The 23058-nt window shown below is 43.3% G+C and overlaps 1 long non-coding RNA gene across 1 annotated transcript in view; it reads right to left on the reverse strand.

Annotated features, from left to right (window-relative positions):
* LOC130683160 (uncharacterized) overlaps window positions 1-18067 on the reverse strand; it is a 29463-nt gene extending 11396 nt beyond the window's left edge. The window contains exon 1 of the long non-coding RNA XR_008996772.1: window positions 17660-18067. This is a non-coding gene — a long non-coding RNA (uncharacterized LOC130683160). The remainder of the gene's footprint in view (window positions 1-17659) is intronic.
* Window positions 18068-23058: the final 4991 nt, after the last annotated feature.

The raw sequence follows: 23058 nt of genomic DNA on the forward strand, positions 1-23058 counted from the left end.
GGAAGTAGGGCTTTTCCTCTAAGATTAGAGACAAGGGTGCCCACTCTCAGTACTTCTATTCAACAAAGTACTAGAAGTCCTTGACAGAACAACCAGGCAAGGAAAAGGAATGAAAGAATACAACTGTCTTACTTTGCAGATGACATGATTTTACACATAAGAAAAATCCTAAAGACTCCATCAAAAAAAAATCCTGCTAGAGTTAATTGACAAATTCAGCAAAATTACAGGATACAAAATCAATACAAAAATCAGCAGCATTTCTATAAACAAATCAATTATCTGAAAGAGAGATACAGCATATATCCCATTTACAATAGCATCAAAAGCCATAAAATGCTTAGGAATAAACTTAACCAGGAAGGTGGAATTCTTCTAGGTTGAAAACTTTGAGACACTGATGAAAGAAATTGAAGAAGACACAAATAAATGGAAAGATATACTATGTTCATGGATTAGAAGAGTTAATGTTGCTAAAATATTACTACCCAAAGCAATCTACAGATTCAATGCAATCCCCATCAAAATACCTATGGAATTTTTTATATAATTAGAAAAAACAATCCTAAAATTCATATGGAGCCACAAGAGGCCCCAAATAGGCAAAGCAATCCTGAGAAAAAACAAAGCAGGAGGCATCACACATCCTGTTTTCAAACTATATTACAAAGCTACAGTAATAAGAACAGTATGGTACTGACCTAAAACAGACACACAGGTCAATGCAACAAAATTGAGAGCCCAGAAACAAATCCATTATATGTGGTCAAACTAATATTTGACAGTGAGCCAAGAATACTCAAAGCAGAAAAGACAGTGTCTTCAATAACTGGTGCTTGGAAAATTGGGTATTCACATGCAAAGGAATGAAACTAGACCCCTATTTATACCACTCACAAAAGTCAACTCAAAATGGATAAAGACTTAAAAGTAAGACCTGAAACCATAAAATTCCTAGAAGAAAACACTGGGGAAAAGCTTCTTTACATGGTTCTTAGTAATTATTTTTTGGATCTGACACCTAAAGCACAAGCAACAAAATCAAAAATAAACAAGCAGATCACATCAAATTAAAAAGGTTCTGCCCAACAAAGGAAACCATCAGCAGAATGAAAAGATGACCTGCTGAATGAGAAGAAATATTGGGGGAACTAGGGGCAGGAGGTGGGGGAGGAGGCAGAGCCTGGAGATGCAGGACCAGAGCTTCTGGGTCTCAGAGTGACCTGGGCACCCCCACGAACATCCACATATTGCAAATCACATATCTGATAAGGGGGTAATATGCAGAATGCACAGGAGCTTATATAACTCAATAGCAAAAAACCAAATAACCCAATTGAAATGGACAAAGGGCCTGGAAAGATTTTTCCAAAGAAGACGTACAGATGGCCAACAGATACATGAAAACATGCTCAACATCACTAATCCTCAGGGAAACACAAATCAAAACCATAATGAGGTGTCACCTCACACCTGTCAGAATGGCCACTATCCAAAAGACAAGAAACAAGTGCTGGCAAGGATGTGGGGCAAGGGGAGCTCTTCTATGCCACAGGTGGGAATGTAAACTGGTGCAGCCTCTGTGGACAGCATATGGAGTTTCCTGCTAAAATTAAAAGTAGAAATACCATATAACCCAGCAGTTCTATTTCTGAGTATTTACCCAAAGGAAACTCATAAACCATTATGTCAAAGAGATCTCTGCACCTCTGTGTTCACTCAGCATTACTCAGAATAGCCAAGACCTGGAGTGTCTATCCACAGATGAACTGATAAAGATGATGTGGTACATACACACAACGGAATACTATTCATCCATAAAAAAGGAGGAAGTCCTGCTGTTTGGAACAACATGGATGAACCTTAAGGGCATTATGCCAAGTGAAATAAACCAGAGAAAGATAAATACTGTATGATCTCACTTATATGTGGGATTTAAAAAAATCAAACTCATAGAAAATGAGATCATATTTGTGGTTACCTATGGTAAAGGGTGGGAGTCAGCTGGGGAACTGGAGGGAGGGGGCCAGAAACCCCCCCCAGGTGTAGGGGTGCACCACACAGCATGATGACCACAGCTAACACTGCTGTGTGGTATATTTGAGTGTTGTTCAGAGAGAAGAAGATCCTAGAAGTGCTCATCACATGGAAAAAAATTTTTTTGAGATGCTGGATGTTAACTAAATTTATTGTGTTAGCATTTCACAATTTATGTATATAAATTCATTACACTGTATACCTTAAACTTATACAGTGCTGTATGTCAATTTACAGCTCAATGAGACTGAAAAAAGAATACAAAATAAAAATCAACTGCAAAAAAGCTAATAGTTATTTTTCTCATTTGCTTTGAAGTGCAATAGTAATTCACAATCATAATAAAAACACTAATTGTACATACAAAGTCACTCCCCTAAATGCAACTTCTCAGAATTTAAAATGTATTTTTTCCATCCAGACCTTTTTCTATGTTCTTACATCTCTAAGTTTTTAAAAACAAAATGCTATTATATTATGCTTACTGAGTGGCAACAGTTTGTTTTACTCAAGATATTATAAACATTTTTCCATATCAATTATATAAATCTGCTTTATTCTTTTGAACAGCTACATAATGTTCTCTTATTCAGACATATCCTAATTTATGTAACCATTTTCTACTGATAGAAATTTGGAATATATAAACAATTTTTCTGAAACAAATAATGCCTCTATGCATATCTTCTTGCAAGCCTGTAAGCTCATCTTTACTTCTCTCTTTTCCTAGAAATATAATTGCCAGGTCAGTGGTTGCACATTTTAAACATCCTGATGGGTCAAGCCCATTGCCTTCTCGTTCAGCTATCTCCTCCCCAATAATGCTGTGTAACAAATAACCACATGCCTGACATCAAATAATGTGAGATAAGCACTTGTGTCTGGGCGGGGCTGGCTGGCTGGCTTGTGTATCAGCAGACAGCCTGGGTTGATGACATTGGGTGGCCGTGGCCAGGAGGTCTATGTCACTTTGCTTGGCGCACAGTATATTGCCCTCCAGCCTGAGCACATTCTGCAGGTACAGGAAGTGGTGCAGGGTCAGGGCGACTCCAACCACACACCTTCCAGGTCCCTGCTGGCACTGTGCTGGGACCTGGGGCTGCCTCCAGCTGCACGCCTGAGCCTATACTAGGCACAGACCAGGGCCATGAGTAACAGGTGTTGAGTTACAGAGGGATGTAGGCCTGAGGATGGCTGTACTATCTGCCACACCCTTCCAATATCAGATAAGAACATTTATTTCACCACAGGCTTATTAATGTTGGAATCAACTAAATATTTTTTTTTTGCTAATCCAGTAGATCAAGAAAATCATAAACTCACTCCTTTAATTTTTATTTTCCACACTGCTAGTGAGTCATCTTATTTCCATATGTACATTGACTGTATGTAGTTCTGTGAAATGCCTCTTTAGAATCTTTTCCCATTCTCTACTGCTTTCTTTTTAAAAAGATGTTAAGTATTTCTTTCAAAAAAGCAAGGACTCAATTTTCCTTCCCTAGCCACTGTTTACCTCAGAAAAGAGGAGTAGAAAGTAAAAATAAGTTTTCAGGTAAGTCTAGCAAAAAAACCCCACCACTTTGCCCTTTATTTACCAGGATAATGCAGGGCAAATTTTGATACAGGTTCTCTCTGACTTCTTCACTTCTCTAGTTCACTTTGTAGTTTAAGCAAGAAAAGTTAGATTGTTTCCATTGTACTTCGACTGAAGAATTTGCAAATAAAATATTACTCCAGTTTGTCCTTAACAAAACCAAAACCTAACTCTGGAAATTAATTCCAACTTTTCTGTTCTCAGAAGATGTTTCTAACAAAGCCTTTCTTATTTTTTTCACCTAAAACCTTCCCAGGCTTTTCATTTGGGCATTACTTTATAGCCATTTTGGCTGAGCTAGTATGAGTCAAGTTGGAGAAGAAAAAAATGGGTCTCAATTCAGCTCTGGTCCCAATGGCCTCCTCCAAACATCATCTCCTCTTTCAGGAGGTCAGGCACGACCCTGGCAAAGGAATATGTGGCCAGGAGTGGAAGGGCCAGTGATGTCAGGAAGGGTAGGAAGGAAGACAGGGTATTCCAATGAAAAGGGAACTGAAAATGATAAAACACAGTCATTATTTTCAGAGGCTAAAAAAATGAAAAAGAAATCCAGTTAAAATAATTAAGGTAAATTTTGGAGAAAGTGGCTGCATGTAAAATCAATTTTTAAGAGTCACTAGTATGCCTATAAACTAGCAACAATGACTAATTAGGAAACATGGGAAGAGTAGAGTAGGTAGAAGGGTGCTACTGCTCTTGATAAGATCTGAAAACACAAAAAGCCTTGGAATATTTTAAAGAAAAAGGTGCATAGCACCTCAGAAAATTTTAAAGAAAAGGTGAATGTGCAGAAACTACAAAGCACTTTTATGGAATATTCTGCAGAAAAAGCAGAATGTGCTCAGGCTGGAGGGCAATATACTATGAGCCAAGCAAAGTAACATAGATCTCCTGGCCACGGCCACCCAATGTCATCAATAATGGCTAATAAGATCTTATTGGAGCAATATGCCTGCAGGAAGCAACTGTCACATGCAGACAACATACAAAAGAAGCTGCTTGAGGCCCATGGTGAGAGGCCTACTGTCTGGGGAGCCACACCAGGGGAAGGACACTGCACCTCAGGCCCTCATCCCTAGCCATGGGGGTGGGGCTCCACACACTGAGTGGGGTGCACAGGCCCCCCAGAGGCTGGTGGGAAGACCCTGCTCTTTGCCAACTAGACAGCAGAACCCGGGGGAACCGTGACCTCTGGTGATAGAGGGAACTCCAGGAGGGCAATCAGAGCAGGCCACCACTCCTGTGTGTGTCTGAGCCACATATGTGGGGCAGACTCCAACATTTGCTAAAGAGAGAACATCTCAGCCAAGACTAGTTCTGTGGCTCCATGATCCTCCCAGCTAAAACCAGCACCAGCACAGAGAAAATGAGCAGAATCCTGCATCTTCACAGCTTACAGTCTGGACTACCCAGGATCTCCAAAATAACCTTATCTGCAAACACACAAACAAAATGCCCAGGGAGATGGAACACATCCTCCAGAGAAGAGAGAGTAACTAATACAGAGCCTGAGATGACCTAGATGGTGGCACTCATAGGCAGAGAGTCTAAAGTAGCGGTTATTACTATCTTCAGGAAATGAAACATGTTCGTGGAGAAATGGGGATGACAAAGAGATGAGGACAGAGAGCACAGCCTGAGGGACCTGGTGGGTGACAACAATCTTAGGCACATTGACTGAAGAATGGGACAGAAAAGGCATCTGAAGAAATGATGGCTGAGGTTTTCCATCTTATCAAAGACACAGCTCTACAGTTAGGATGTTTTATAGACACTGAGTGTCATGGACAAACTGGGGAAGCCAAACATGTAGACTAATCTCAAAAGTAACAAGAAAAACAAAGCACATTAAATATGGGGAATCATTCAATTATTGGCTGATGTTTCATCAGACGGAAAGCAAGTAATGAAAAAAAAAGCTGTCAACCCAGCGTGCTCTCTAGTGAAAATGTCTTCCAAGGCAAAATTGAGTCTATTCTTACAGAAAGGCAACTGGAAACTTGTTTCCAGTTCTGCTCTAAGTTCACCACTTTATCCTAACAACAAATAAAAAGCTGGGCAGACTAAAAAATCAGCAACTCTTCTTGGATCCATGGAAAGGGTGGGGACACAGGAAGGACAAATCACTGCTCCCAAGACTGGAGACCCAGACGAGCACTGAACATGGAGGTATCCACTTACCAGAGCAGACTTACAGGCAGAAACCACCAGCGCCAGGGAGGAAGCCTGAACCATGATTGACCAAGTGCAGCTGACTGCAGATAAGTCTATGAGTCAAAAACTCTGGGGTACCAGACAACAGCTCCTGCAATATTGTGAGTTTTACCTCCAGGAACTAGCAGTTTCCCACAGCGAATATCCAGGAAAAATCCCTCTGTGCTCCCAGCAGAAGCAGGAGAAGGAACCAGTTTGAATTCTGTGGGATGGCAGGGGAGGTCAGGTGGGCCCTGTATAACTAGTTCCCATCGCCCTACGGGAAGGACAAAAGCTGAGAAGCACCATGAAGATCACAGCCCAGAGGCACTAAATGACTGAGACCTCATCCCCGTAATGTAAGCACATCCCTCCCCAAGCCTTGTTGTGTCACTAAAGGCCAGTTCCAGTGATCCAGTAACCATGTCCAGGTTTCTAGAAATGATCACAAAGCACACTGCAAGGCAAAAACACACAGAGACAAAGCAAGCATCAGAACCAGACATAGCAGGGACTTTGGAATTATCAGAAAGAGAATCTAAAACAACAGTGATCAGCATGCTATGGATTCTGATGGATAAACAGACACAGCCAAGCAGAGATGGGCAATGTAAGCAGAAGATAATAGTTCTAAGAGAACCAAAAACAATGCTAGAGATCCAAGCTAACAGAAATGAGAATGCCTTTGATGGTTTTTCAATATATCTGTCTCTGTCTCCCTCTCTCTGTCCCTGTCTCTTGGTCTTTGTCTCCTTCTCTCTGTTTTTGTTTGTTTTCTAAATTCCTGAGATTCCAAGAAATCTCTGTCAAAACTCTGGCCGACCACAAGTTGAGGATCAAAGACTTCAGTGAACAAATCAACAGGGAGTGCAGTCTTTGAAATAACTGTTTGGGAAAGAATACTGGGGCAAAATACAGTAATCAAAGTGGGAACTTCACTAAGAGGTTCAACAACAAGTTTGAGCGAACAGAAGATTCAACCAGCAAATGAAGCCTGAGACAGTGAGCATCTGAGAGTTCAAAGGTGCAGAAAGAAAAGAGAATGAAGGAAGGTGAACAGAACCCAGGGCCCTGGAGAAGCACCACTGAGGAACCAACGTGTGTGGTGGGGTGGTTCCTGGAAGGAGGGCCAGAGAGAGGGGAAGGGGCTAAAAGGACACTTGAAGAATTGATGGCCACAGATGTCCTTAATTTGATGAAAGACATGAACCCACAGATCCAGCTGGTCAATGGACTCAGAGAGATCTGTGAGACACATTATAACCAACTGTGCAGATGAAGATAGAGGAAGTTACAGCCACAAGAGATGGCCATCCAAGGTACCCTCAAAAGATCAACAGTCAACTTCTCATCAGAAACCTTGAGGCCAAAAGATGGGGGTTGACATATTTAAGTGCTGAAAGAAAAAAGCTATCAGCAGAAAATTCTGTATCTGGCAAAACTTTCTATTAAAAATGAGGGGAAATAAGACACTCCCAGAGAAACAAACTCTGTGGGAGTTAGTTCCACTAGGCTGCCCTACAGCAGTGCCAAAGTGCATCCTCAGGCTGAGACAGATGTGAAGCCTCCCAGTGAGGGTACATGTGGGCAGGTACACAATCAGGTGTGAGTACAGGAGGGTTTTTATTAAGTTTATGGCCCATATTATTGGGCACAAAGGCGTAAGGATATATTTTGTAACAGCAACATAAACAGGAGGACAGAATTTATAGGAGCAGTTCTGTGTGCTTTTGAATATGAATTGGTGACAACTCAAAATAGATTGTTTTAAATTTAGGATGTTAAACATCATCCCCATGGTAACCACAAAGAAAATATCTTTAAAAATATACACACAAAAGGAAATGAAAAGGGACTCAAATAGTTACTATAAAAAGGATCAACTAATCACAAAAGAAGGCAGTAAAGAGGTCATGAGGGAAAAAAAGGCATGAGACACAGAGAGAGCAAACACCAGAAAAGCAGGAGTGAGCTGTTTCTCATCAGCACTTACTTTAAACTCTCTAATCAAAAGGCAGAGATGAGTGGAATGGATCAAAAATCATGATCCAACTGTATGCAGTCTACATGAGATTCCCTTGAGATCTAAAACACAAGTGGAATGAAGTGGAACAATATTCCACACAAATGGAAACCAGGAGGGAGCCAGGGGATATAATAACATTGGGCAAAATAGACTTTAACTAAAAGACTGCTAAAAGTGACAAAAAAACAATCACTATATATTAACACATACATCAAACAACAGAGCCCAGAATATATGAAGCAAGCACTCATAGTGTGGAAGGGTGAGAAGCCGTTACACATAAACAGCCAGAGCTTCACTTCCATACACCGAATGCAGGGATGGACAGATGGTGTGGACAGAAGACCAGTAGGAAGAGAGGACTTGATGGATCTGAGCCACTATGTGCAAACCCATGAACACTCCACTCAACGACAAGACACAGACTTCTCAACTGCACACAGAGCATTCTCAAGGATAGAGCACAAAACAAGTCTCAATAAATTAGGAGAACTGGAATCATACAAAGTATCTGATCACAATGAAATGAAGCTAGAATCAATAATGAAAGGAAAACTGGAAAATTCACAAATATGTGGTAAACAACACAGACTTAAACAACCAACGGGTCAAAGAAGAAATCACAAGGGAAATGAGAAAGTACTGGAGATGAATGGAAAAATGAACAATATACCAAAACTTATGAGATACAGAAATGACAGTGCTCAGAGGAAATTTATAGCTATAACTCCTACATTGAAAAAGAAGAAAGATCCCAGGGAAATGTTAATCAAGCCACAGTGAGATACCACCTCACACCAGTCCTAATGCCCATCGTCAAGACAAGAAATAACAAGTGTTAGTGAGGATCCAGGGAAAGGGAGCCCTTCTACACTGCAGGTGGGAGTGCAACCGGTGCAGCCACTGTGGAGAACAGTGTGGAGGCTCCTCAAAAAACTAAAAATAGGATTATGGAAAAAAAGATGGTGGTATGAGAAGTGAGGAAGAAACCTTCTCCCAAAACCACATATAACACAAAAATATAGCAAATACAACTAATCCTGAAAGAGTGACCTGAAGAATGGTACAGACTGCCCACATCTGGGAAAAAGAGAAGAACTCACAGAAAAGGGTAAAGTAGCAAAGCCGTGATCCATCAGGAACCAAGACGTCCCCCCACCCCAGCTCACAGGTGGGAGGAAGAGAATTGGAGCGGGGTTAGGGAAGAAAAGCCCAGGACTGTTAAACACCCACCCCTGGAGATCTCCTCCAGAAGCACGAACCCACATTACATGGTGATCTAGAGATTAGAGGGTTTGGAAAGCAAAGACAGGTAGAATACTTGGAGAGAATGAGATTCCAGCCACTTAAGGAAAACAGGTACCCACAACTAGACACTCTGGGACAAAAGAAAGTTAGGAATTTTGAAAGACTTCCCAACAGTGAGAGGTGTACTAAAGGGGCAAGGATTACACAGGGCTTGCTGCTCAGGAGAAAGAAAAGATGGAAAAAATTTGTCCCTGTACACTCAGCCCAGCAGGTTGGGAACATTCAGGAGCTTCAAGGCTTCATTCCCCTGGCTGGCAATGCAGCCCTGATGTGCCGCATTGAGATATGTAGCCTGCCTATCTTTCCTCCCACCAGGTATCAGTCTGCACAGCTGCTGCCCCTGCCATTGTCCAGGTCAGTTGAAGAGCGGTCCTGCCTACAGCAGCTACAGAGGCATAATGCAGAGGCTCCTCCCTGCACACTCAGTCCCCCACTGGATCTGACAATGGAGGAAAGCACTGCAGTTGGGAAGCAGGAAAGAGCTCTTTCCTCCCAACAGGCACTGGTGCCACTCACCTGCAACCCCCACCATTGCTCCAGGTGCTCGGCAGATCCAGAGAAGGCAGAGCTTCTGGGCACTACAAGGCACCACATACACAAAGTTATAATTCCATAGTAAGCATTAGAAATATGAAACAACAAAAGAATCTTGTACAAACCATAATACAACAAACATCAGAAAGAGGGCTGAGTGAAACTGAAATCACCAATCTTCTTGATAAAGATTTCAAAATAAATATCATAAACACACTCACAGAGCTACAGAAAAATATTCAAGATCTCAGGGAGGACTTCAAGAAGAGACAGAAATGTTGAAAAAATATAGCATCTGAAATGAAACATACAATGGAGGGATTTAAAAGCAGACTAGATGAGGTAGAGGAGACAGTAAATGAAGTAGAAATTAGAGAACAGGAATACAAAGAAGCTGAGGTACAGAGAGAAAAAAAAATCTTTAGGAATGAAAGAATAATAAGAGAACTGTGCAACCAACCCAAATGGAACAATGATCACATTATAGGGGTGCCAGAAGAAGAAGGGAGAGAAAAAAGGATAGAAAGTGTTTTTGAGGAGATAATTGCTGAAAATCCCCCCAATCTGGGGAAGGAGATAGTCTTTCAGGGCATGGAGGTGCACAGATCCCCCAACATAAGGGACCCTAGGAAGAAAACACCAAGACATATAATAATTAAAGTGTCAAAGATCAAGGAAAAGGACAGACTTTTAAAAGCAACCAGAGAGAGAAAAAAGATCACATACAAAGGAAAACCCATCAGGCTATCATCAGACTTCTCAACAGAAACCTTACAGGCCGGAAGAGAATGGCATGATATATTTAATGCAGTGAAGCAGAAAGGCCTCGAACCAAGAATACTCTATCTGATAAATTTAAATTATCATTTAAATTTGAAGGTGTGACAAAACAATTTTCAGATAAGCAAAAGCTGAGAGAATTTACTTCCCACAAACCATCTCTACAGTGCATGTTGGAGGGACTGCTCTAGATGGAAGTGTTCCTAAAGCTAAATAGCTGTCACCAGAGGAAATAAAACCACAGTAAAGAATATAGACCAATTAATTACTAAGCAGATGCAAAATCAAATCAACTACCCCCAAAGTCAGTCAAGGCATAGATAAAGAGTATACTATATGATACCTAATATATAAAGAATGGAGGAGGAAGAAAATGGAGGGAAAAAAAAGAACCTTTAGATTGTGTGTGTAATAGCAAACTAAGCGAGTTAAGTTGAACCATGAATCTAAAGCCTGCAATGGCAATAAGTACATACCTATGGATAATCATCCTAAATGTAAATGGTCTGAATGCACCAAACAAAAGACACAGAGTCATTGAATGGATAAAAAAACAAGACCTGTCTATATGCTGCCTACAAGAGGCTCACTTCAAACCCAAAGACATACACAGACTGAAAGTAAAGGGATGGAAAATTATATTTTATGCAACTAATAGGGAGAAAAAAGCAGGAATGGCAGAACGTGTATCAGACAAAATAGACTTCAAAACAAAGTAAGTAACAAGAGACAAAGAAGGACATTACAAAATGATAAAGGGGTCAGTCCAACAAGAGGATATAACCATTATAAATATCTATGCATCCAACATAGTAGTAGTACCTACATATGTGAAACAAATACTAACAGAAATAAAGGGGGAAATAGAATGCAATGCATTCATTTTAGGAGACTGCAACATACCACTCACTCCAAAAACAAATCAACCAGACAGAAAATAAGTAAGGAGACAGAGGCACTGAACAACATATTAGAACAGATGGACCTAACAGACATCTATAAAACACTCCATCCAAAAGCAACAGGATACACATTCTTCTCAAGTGCACATGGAACATTTTCAAGAATAGATCATATTCTAGGCCACAAAAAGAGCCTCAGCAAATTCAAAAAGATTGAAATTGTACCAATCAGATTCTCAAACCACAAAGGTATGAAACTAGAAATAAATTACACAAAACGAAAAAGCTCACAAACACACGAAGGCTTAAAAACATGCTCCTAAATAATCAATGGATCAATGACCAAATAAAAACAGAGATCAAGCAATATACGGAGACAACATAATTGAACACTGCAAAATCTGTGGGAAATAGCGAAGACCGTGCTAGGAGGGAAGTATATTGCAATACAGGCCTACCTCAGGAAAGAAGAACAATCTCATATGAACAATTATGCAACTAATTAACAAACTCACAATTAACAAAACTAGAATTAGAAGAATAAATGAGGCCCAAAGTCAGTAGAAGGAGGAATATAATAAAGATGAGAGCAGAAATAAATAAAATCAAGAAAATAAAACAATAGAAAGAATCAATGAAAGCAGGAGCTGGTTCTTTGAGAAAATAAATAAAATAGATAAACCCCTAGCCAGACTTGTCAAGAAAAAAAGATAGTCTACACAAATAAACAGAATCAGAAATGAAAAAGGAAAAATCACTATGGACACCACAGAAATACAAAGAATTATTAGAGAATACTATGAAAAATTATATGCTAACATACTGGATAACCTAGAAGAAATGCACAACTTCCTAGAAAAATATAACCTTCCAAGGCTGACCCAGGAAGAAACAGAAAATCTGAACAGACCAATTACCAGCAATGAAACTGAATTGGTTGTCAAAAAACTACCTAAGAACAAAACTCCTGGACCAAACAGCTTCACTGCTGAATTTTATCAAACATTTAGTGAAGACCAAATACCCATCCTCCTTAAAGTTTTCCAAAAAGTAGAAGAGGAGGGAATACTTCCAAACTCATTTGATGAGGCCAGCAGCACTCTAATATCAAAACCAGACAATGACACCACAGAATAAGAAAATTACAGACCAATATCCCTGATGAACATAGATGCAAAAATACTCAACAAAATATTAGCAAACCAAATTCAAAAATACATCAAAAAGATCATCCATCATGATCAAGTAGGATTTATTCTAGGGATGCAAGGATGGTACAATATTTTAAAATCCATCATCATCCACAAGATCAACAAAAAGAAGGACAAAAACCACATAATCATCTCCATTGATACTGAAAAAGCATTTGACAACATTAAACATCCATTCATGATAAAAACTCTCAACAAAATGGGTATAGAGGGCCAATACCTCAACATTATAAAGGCCATATATGACAAACCCACAGCCAACATCATACTTAACAGCAAGAAGCTGAAAGCTTTTCCTCTAAGAGTGGGAACAAGACAAGGATGCCCACTCTCCCCAACTTTTATTCAACATAGTACTGGAGGTCCTAGCCACAGCAATCAAGCAACACAAAGAAATGAAAGGCATCCAGATTGGTAAGGAAGAAGTTAAACTGTCGCTGTTTGCAGATGACATGATACTGTACATAAAAGACCCTAAAGAATCCACTACAAAACTACTAGATCTATTATCTGAATTCAGCAAAGTTACTGGATAGAAAATTAATACACAGAAATCTTTTGCATTCATATACACTAATGATGAACTAGCAGAAAGAGAAATAAGGAAAATAATTCCATTCACAATTGCATCAAAAAGAATAATATACCTAGGAATAAACCTAACCAAGGAAGTGAAAGACCTATACCCTGAAAACTACAAGACAGTCATGAGAGAAATTAAAGAAGATACCAATAAATGGAAACACATTCCATGCTCATAGATAGGAAGAATTAATATTGTCAAAATGGCCATCCTGCCTAAAGCAATCTACAGATTCAATGCAATCCCTATCAAAATAACAACAGCATTCTTCAACAAACTAGAGAAAATAGTTCAAAATTCACATGGAACCACAAAAGACCCTGAATAGCCAAAGCAATCCTGAGAAAGAAGGATAAAGCTGGGATGATTATGCTCCCCAACTTGAAGCTCTACTACAAAGCCACAGTAATCAAAACAATTTGGTACTGGCACAAGAACAGACCCATAGATCAATGGAACAGAATAGAAAGCCCAGATATAAACCCACACATACATGACCAATTAATATATGATAAAGGAGCCATGGATATACAACGGGGAAATGACAGCCTCTTCAACACCTGGTGTTGGCAAAACTGGACAGCTACATGTAAGAGAATGAAACTGGATTATTGTCACACTGCATACACAAAAGTAAACTTGAAATGGATCAGAGATCTGAATGTAAGTAATGAAACCATAAAACTCTTAGAAGACAACATAGGCAAAACTCTCTTAGATATAAACATGAGCAACTTTTTCCTGAACACATCTCCTTGGGCAAGGGAAACAAAAGCAAAATTTATTTAAATGGGACTATGTCAAACTAAAAAGCTTCTGTACAACAAAGGACACCATCAGCAGAACAAAAGGCATCTTACAGTATGGGATAATATATTTGTAAATGACATATCCGATAAGGGGTTAACATACAAAATATATAAAGAACTCACATGCCTCAACACCCAAAAAGCAAAGAACCCAATTAAAAAATCGGTGGAGGATATGAACAGACAGTTCTCCAAAGAAGAAATTCAAATGGCCAACAGGCACATGAAAAGATGCTCCATGTTGCTAATTACCTGAGAAATGCAAATTAAACCCACAATGAGATATCACCTCACACCAGTTAGGATGGCCAACATTGAAAAGACTAAAAACAACAAATGCTGGCAAGGATGCGGAGAAAGGGAAACCCTCCTACAGTGCTGGTGGGAATGTAAGCTAGTTCAACCATTGTGGAAAGCAGTATAAAGGTTCCTCAAAAAACTCAAAATAGAAATACTATTTGACTCAGGAATTCCACTCCTAGGAATTTATCCAGAGAATATAATTTCTGATTCAAAAAGACATATGCACCTCTTTGTTTATTGCAGCACTATTTACAATAGGTAAGATGTGGAAGCAACCTAAGTGTCCATCAGTAGATGAATGGATAAAGAAGATGTGGTACATATACACAATGGAATACTATTCAGCCATAAGAAAGAAAGAAATTCTGCAATTTGCAACAACATGGATGGAGCTGGAAGATATGCTCAGTAAAATAAGCCAGGTGGAGAAAGACAAATGCCAAATGATTTCCCTCATTTGTGGAGTATAACAGCAAAGCAAAAATGAAGAAACAAAACAGCAGCAAATGCACAGACTCCAAGAAGGGACTAGCGGTTACCAAAGGGAACAGGTAGGGGAAGGAGGGGAGAGAGGGAGTGAGTGAGAAGGGGATTGTGGGATATCATGATTGGTGCACATGGTGTGTGTGGGTCACAGGGAAGACAGTGTAGCTCAGAGAAGACAAATCGGGAATCTGTGGCATCTTACTACACTGATGGACAGTGGCTGCAATGGGGTACAGAGGGGGGACTTGATAATATGGGTAAATGTAGTAACCACATTTTTTTTCATGTGAAACCTTCATAAGAGTGTATATCAATAACACCTTAATTTTAAAAATGCCATTTACAGTAGCAATTAAGAGTCACCTAGCAACTATCACAGACCTTGAACCTCAGCCTCTGTTTCTGGCTCAGACCTGCTCTCTGACTTTGCATGTGGGAAGACCAAATGCCCCCTTTAATGCTATTTCTTGTACCTCTGAACCTGCATTTGGCACAACACATGTAGGTTACCACTAGCAATATAAAGACAGCATATTGTTAGGTTTTATTGCTCATACTGAACTATTTAGTTCACAAATACAGGAAAACATCCTATACATAATTGGAGTAAATATCTTAGGTTCTCTCCATATTGAAATGTAGGTTGTAGCATGACTGTATCTTTATTATTGCTGGAGTAAAATTCTGCCATAATTAATGATGTTTACGAAGACAGCTAATTTTCCATAGAAACGCAATGATTAAGACCTTCCAAATAGCTAAATAAAGAAGGGAAAAAACTGCAAGTTAGTGTAAGTAATAATGGAATGCATTAATTTAGGAGAACATTGTCATTTTTGAACCAAGAAATGTTCCTAAGACTTAACGTAATTACACCAACAACATTGGGTGTGAGCTTATGTAATCACTCTGGACATCATCATAGAACTGTTTGGAACAGGAGCGCTCATTACATTAAACAAAATAATTTTTAAAACCTGCACTTAATTTCCAGTTACTTTAATTTCCTTTAAACCATGAGATCTTTGAGAAAAATGACTGGGAATTCTTCACATCTCAAGAAGATGAATTAAAGGTTTATTGTTAAGTTTTCCACTTCAGAATTTCTCTAGAAGAAATGTAGTCAATAGGTACATTTAAAAATATGCAGATGAAAGTCTTAGAGAAGAAAATGACATACCTCCAAAATACCCTCCTTTCCCCTCACATGCTTGAAAATGAGAACATTACAAGCTGGTGGGTTAGTGGCCGCGGGAGCAACATCATCGTTGCCAGTTCTCAGCACTGATTGTTTCTGCATTATATTATCAAGCAACATTTTGATATCACAATTTTTAGTGTAAAACTTAAAAGTATTTTACATAAAATAAATTTTCTTTTAAGATGCTATGTTTATCCACATGTTTCAGATATTTTTTAGCTTTCTGATATTCAGCTTTGACAATGGCTTTAGCCAAATATCTATTTTGACACTTGGCTATCTGGTATTTCATGAAAATATATTTGATGCACTTCTAGCAACTAAGTAAAAATGTACCTAAAATATTGTTTTCCACACTGTTATGGAGAATATTTTGAAACTTATTTGAAAACCACTAAAGAATGCCTTAAAATAGAGATATATATGCATGACTAGGAAGACTCAAGATCATAAAGATGTTATTTTCCCCCAAAGTGTTATATAGATCCAGTGTGGTATTAATCAAAATCCCAATAGGGATTTTTGTGAAATTTGATGAGCTAATAAGAAAATTTCTATGGAAGGGGCAAAGAGCCAAGAACAGCTAAGACACTTCTGAAGATTTGCTCAATATGGAGACTTGTGAAGTCACAGTAATTACCCCAGTGTGGCCGTGTTGGTTCACGGACGGACTGATGGAACAGAAGACGAGCTCAGAAATAGACCTGTATGTACATGTCAACTTGAAATTTTGTGATTTGCAAATATTAATTCCTACTGATGAGTAGAATTAAAAAAATTATCTGAGCCATAAGAAATGCAGGAATTTAATTTAATTAATAAAGAATACACCCCAAGGAAAGAGAAGCCCCTAAATACAAGCCCTTTGCCTTACCTTACGTCCCACTAACTGGGAGGTTGCCTTTTATTACAGTTAATTTGCCAGTGTGATTACCACCCCACAAGTAAATTCACATATCATACTTGCAGGAATCAAAATACTGTAATGAACAGCATACACTGTGCTTTAAGTGAATGGGTTTTTAGTAGGTTTATCTTTTTTGGACCAGCCTTAGCCACAGGATCATGGCAGATTTAAAGCTGAAGCCAGGTAAAAGCCAGTTTTTTACAAAAAGAGAAAAACTATGCAGCAAAGGTTTAAAATCCCACAGAACTCATGGATTTTATTGTGTACCTCTAAGGAGGTGAATTTTATGAGATCTCAGGGTTAGTATTTTTGGTCTGTGACTATTGCTTTAATGATCTTCTTGTTTTGGGCTCCACGCTGGCACACTACACCTACACTCCTTCCTGGAGCACAGAGCCCACTGGCCACCCGGGTGCACCCAACGCCACGGCGATTGGGGAGTGGGAAGCAGGAGGGGTGGCAGAGCCAATCTGCGGAGAGATGTGGGGATTGCGGGGGCTGATGGACATGTGGTGCAACTCATGCCTCTAGGCGAAGTATCTACTATAGTGAACATAACTAGCCTCCTGTTAAAATGCAGTGTACATGCATGTGCACAGTCATGCATGCTCACACACTCATAAGGTCTCTATCAGACATTTGTCATAAGATTCGTGGTTATTTTTTGTGGTCTATGAGATTTTATTTTAATCTTGTGTGTCTTCTTGTAATTTCTAAATGTTCTATCTTACATCTTACAGATGTGGAACCGTGTGGTATTCGCCCTTTTGTGATGGCTTTCTCACCTGGCACGCTGTCCTCAGGTCTGTCCACTGTTGCCTTTTTTAAGGCTGAAGAATATCCCTAAGCAGAGCTCCTGGAGGCCATGTAGCTCTTTAAGATCACTGTTCCTTCAGGGTGCATTTGTGCTTCTGGCACAAGAGGGTGGTCTGCAAGATCTGCCTGGGGACCCCAAACTCAAGGGTACATCATCGTAGGAGGGTGGCAGGGGTGAGGCCCCATGTTTGGCACATGTCAGAGTTCAGGACAGATTTGGCCCCTCATGGTCAGTGGAACCACCTCACTGCACTGACCCATGGGTGGGATGATTCCCTGTGTCAGGTCCATGATAAAACAGGACTTACCCCTGGAGGCCACTTAGTCTTTGAGCATTTCCATTATCATCTGCAAAAGAAATCAATAGAAACCAAGTGATTAGCTTCACCCAACAGGAGGAGCTTACATGGGGACAGCCACCACGGTGTAACCTGAGGACCCTGAGCAGGCAGAGCTGCATGCCCCGCCATGTATACCTGGCCCCACCATTGAAGCCATGTCCATGCAATCCCAGAGTCTAGGACAGCATTTGTCTCAAATAAGTGGCATGGCTTTAAAATACCTGTGCAAGTCTCATTCTCCACTCAGCTTTCACTTAAAAATCAGTAAAATACTCTCCAAATAGGCTCACTTGGAAGTTTGATCAAGAAAGAGGTTATCATGGGTCAGGCTGAAAGGCCTTCTGCCATGAATTAAGAACTGCAGGCCTGTTCCACCAGCCAGGCTCTGGCGGTGAACCGTAAGCACTAAGCTGTTTCCCTTGGACTCCACTCCTCCATAGCCACAATGGTCAGCAGAACCTGGGTGCAGTATCAGGCTCCTCCCAGAAGGCTTCACTGTTAAAGTCGAAGCATGAAGTGAGTTAGGATTCTGCTTTGCTGAATCCACATTGGGCTGCTGATGGCTTTCTGCTCTGGGAACTGGTGGTCTTGGCAGTCTCCCAAACATCAGACCCATGCTCACATGAGTCTCTTGTTCACCCTGCCAACACTAGGCATCTTCTCCATAGCAGGCATTAGTGTGCTGAGGCAAACACATGTCCTCAGGTGCCCTATCCTCAGGCCTGGCTCTGTGTGAGGGGACCACTCTCCTGATGTCCCCAGTCAACCTGCTTGGTGTGCATGGTCCTGGGTGGTCTACCCCTCAGCTGGCCCTGTGACATGAGCAGAATGCAATGGAAACTTCTGGATGGGCTGGAAGCCCCACAGCTACCATTCTGCCTTCTCAGGGTCCTGGTCTGAGAAAGCAGCCCGCAGACATTGAGTCTGGCTGTACCCAGACTGCCACACTGTGAAGAAGCCCAAGCAGGCTACATGGGGAGACCGTGTGGAGAAAGAGAGGTGCCTGGCCAGCCCAGGGATCAGCCCCAGGAGCACATCCTGTCCCAGCAAGGAGCTGTAGAGATGAAGGAACCAGCCCAGCAGAGCCATCCCAGCCAGCCCAGATTCAGAGCTGCCCCAGCCAAGACTGCTCTGCTCTGCCCGAATTCTTGACCCACAAAACCACGAGCAAAACAAACTGTGTTTAATGTCGCTTGGTTTTGGAGGTCGGTGTTAGGCACATATAGATACTCATACCACATCTAATGTGAAGAACAAACATGAACTAGTTTCACAAATAAATGTACAAGGGGATTGGCCCAGTTATGTGAAAGAGCAGAAGACAGTTTTCTGGCTCTAAAAAGGAGATTTCCCCAGAGAAGTCAGGGAAGGCTTCCTGAAAGAAGTGGTTTGAGATGAAATCTGACACCAGCATAGAGGGCTGCAGATAGAGGGACCAGCAGTGCAAAGGCCCTGCAGTTGGAGACACCAGTGAGCACCAGGCTGAGGCAGCCTGGCTGCCTGGAACAGAGCAGGTGCCTCTCAATACAAAAGAACTGACACAGGCCTCCTCGGGCAGAGCCCTCAACTGCCTCAGACCTGGCCACAGCAGAGGCCAGGAACAACAGCTCCCAGCAGATACCACCCCATCCACCCTGCAGCTGTGCCGCTTCAGGGATGCCTGGTTCCAATGTCCCCAGGAGGCACAGGCTGCTGTGAACTGTGCACATCTGCCCATGTGTTCCCCTCCCATCACCCCTACCTGGTCCGCAGAGCAGGAGGGGGTTCATCCAGGCCCAACTTCCATCTATCTCTGCAGGTGCTACCACTGTCCCCGCAGAGTGTGAGGAGGCCCCAGGCCCCAGAACCTTCTCCTGATCAGCTTCTCATGGTGCCCCCCATGCCAGCAGTCGCCATCTGTGTGGGGTGAGCAGTTACCGAGGCGCGAGCTGGCCTGGTTTAGGGACCATGAGGGAACTTCCCTCCCACCTGTGGAGGGAAGCTCCTGGAGGGACGCTCTGCAGTTCCTGAGGGTCCTGGAGGCAGTGTCTGACCCCAAGCTGGCACAGGGGCACCAGTCAAGGACCTTGGAGGGGTAGTGCAGGGACACGTACAGGGAGGGCAGGGAACAGTGGCTGTGAGCTGACCAGCTCTGCCCATGTGCCTGGGTGGGACCTCTCCAGGCCCTGCCTCTCCATCTGGCCCGTGAAGTGGTGGCCAAGTCACACCAGAAGCCCTCTGGTTAGCCCGGGGCTCAGGGACTCTAGCCCCAGAGGTGGACCTACTCACAGTCCTTGGTGCTGGTGGCCACCCTGAGGGCAGGGCCCGGGCACAGGGCATATGGGTCAAGCTCTGGTCAGGAGCCCTAGTATGTCATGTGAACCCTATTTTTAATTTTCAGATCCCTCTTAATGCAGCTCATCTGATTTTGCCTCTCAGAGGATGGTCACTAGTCCAGCTCCAGGTGCCCTGGGCTGTTGCTCAACCTGCAGAGATACGCTTCCAGAAGCAAGGAGCTGCAAGAAGATTTGAATGTCATCCATAAGAACCCGTGACCTGTTACCAGCTTCCCACCTTCAGCATAATTCCAAGGTAGTAGCTGTCAGTCCCAGGCATGGGACCTGGGTCCACCCAGGTAACCCTGATGCAGGGAGGCTCATGCGCTGAGAAATCAGAGCACACACACTGAGCATGGCCTGCTTTCCCAGATTATTCATAAAAAAGGACCCTTCTGACCCCGGTGCAGGGGCAAGTCCCTTCTTTCTCCACAGCAGGACGAGCTACCAAGGCCTCCTGAGTCAGGGCTCACAAGAGCTATTGCTGCCGGTACAGGACCAGTGAGTCAGAAATCCCACTGCCAAACTAGAATTTGCTAGCTCCCAGCCAACAGGCAGGAAGGGGGTCCATGCAGCAGGGTGAGCCTCCCACACAGGCCCTGGAGCCTGAGGCCCCTCTGAGGGCAGGCCCTGCAGCCGTGGCTGGAGCCCAATTGACAATAAAGGGCATGCATGGGGATAGACTGGGTCTACACTGGGCCTGAGCTGTGCCTGGCTGTACATAGTCGGGGCACATGTTGACTCCCAACCACCAAAGCTCGTGGGGCCTGAGGCCACATCATAGCTTGGAGCCAGGTCCTGCACCTGGGTGGCCAGCCAGGGGGATGTGGTGTATCTGTAGCTCACATGAGGCCCATCACACTTGGCCACAAAGTGAGGCCCCATTCCCCAGATGAACATCCTGAGCAGCAGACAGCCTCAGTGGGAGCTCTCTCAGGACAGATCAAGACAGGGAGGTGAGAAGTGTGACTGCCTGCTGGCTCAGGGACAATTTTGGAGGAAAGCCGGGGCTCCCTGAGGTAGTCCTGGAGGCACACAACTCCCCAGGGAAATCCACACACACACCCACCATTTCTCCTTGTCCATCTGCCCCAATGTCCATTCAATCGGCTGGGCTCTGTGGACTCCAGACACATGCCCTGCACCAGGCCTGCAGCCTGGACAGATCCGTCTGCAGCCAGGAGAGCTGGGGGCAGGGGGAGAGTAGGGGCCAGGTTGGCTACCTCAATCTCCCAGGAGAGCAGGGGCAGGGGGAATGGGGTAAGACCTCTACCACCTGGAGGAGCATGGTGGGGAGACTGCCCTAGCCCTTGGAGCCCACACCTCAGCAGGACAAAGCATCATATGCTTTTGGGTAGGTGCTCTGTGACACCTGAGCAAAGCCCTAAGCCAGGCCTGCCAGAGGGTAGGGGCTGCAGAGCAGGCTGGTGTGGGCACCCGTGCTGGACACCCTGCTGTGGCCCATGTGCTGCCCACTCTGTGGGGCATGGCCCAGCTGGGCAGGAGAGCATTTACCATGCGTCCTGGGAATTCACCAAGGGCAAATCCGGCATCAGAGTGTGGGCGAAAGGTCTGCAGCTGCCCTTAGAGGTGGCGCCTGGATGAGGAACAGATGCACAGACGTAGCTTGCTCAGTGTCTGGCTCCCCTGAGGCTGGGGCAGCAAGGGCTGGCAGGGGCCCCCTGGAGAGGCCTCGCCAATTCCTTTGTGACCTGATCTTGGGAATGATATTCCAGCACACTTACTGCATTTATTTTTGACTCGGGATGAAGCCCACCCCACCATCAAGGCCATGGGTCATCCCAGTGGTCACTGTGGCATGAAGTATACCAACAGAACCTGCCCCCTCTGGCTGCAGTGCATGCTCCTCACAACACGCACAGGCCTCGCTTCCCCATTCAGCCGATGAGGGGGCCACCCCGTTAGTGTCCTCTGCAGGCATGGGGAGCAGATGGAGGGACAGCACAGCTGGCTGCAGACTGATGTGCACAGCCTGGACAGGAGGACAGGCCAGCCTGCCAGGTATGAGCTCACACTGGATGCAGTGAGTGGCACGGGAGGGTTGTGTGGGGCAGAAGGGTGCAACGACGCTGTGCCTAGAGACCAGCCAGGAGCAACACTGAGGGAGCAAACTGTGGCCAAGAAGAGGCTCAAGGCCCGGCTCATGGCTGTGACTAGGAGTCACTCCAAGCCTCGGGGGATCCTGGCAGGGAGCTGTCCTTCTTCACCTGAGCGCCAACAGCAAGCAGGCTCTCTGCCCAGATGGGCACCAGAGCCTAAGCATGGGATTCATGGCCCCCAGGCTGATACTGGTTGTTGGCCATGCTTGACTTCCAGGCAGCCTCACTCTGTGCAGGCTCTTCCCAGAAATGTTTTACTGGAGAAATAAATATTAAGTATCATGAACATGGAAACCTCCACTGTCCACCTCCCCCCACATACTTGCACACATATGGGCACACACATATATGCACACATGTGCAATGTACACATATGCACGTGCGCATACACAGCTTTCCCTGCAAAGGAACAATTTCTGCCCCCATGTGGTGCCTGGCCTGTACATGGGGCTGCCACCAGCTGGGCCCACTTTCCACAGAGCAATGCTTTGCTTCCTGAGGGGTTCTGGGCCCATGGTTGCTGATAGTCTCAGGGCTGGTGAGAGCAACTGGGTGCCAGGCCCAGCTGTGGCCTGTGCTGTCTGGGGCGGCC

This window comes from Manis pentadactyla, chromosome 3 (genome assembly GCF_030020395.1).
Source record: "Manis pentadactyla isolate mManPen7 chromosome 3, mManPen7.hap1, whole genome shotgun sequence".
NCBI lineage: Eukaryota > Metazoa > Chordata > Mammalia > Pholidota > Manidae > Manis > Manis pentadactyla.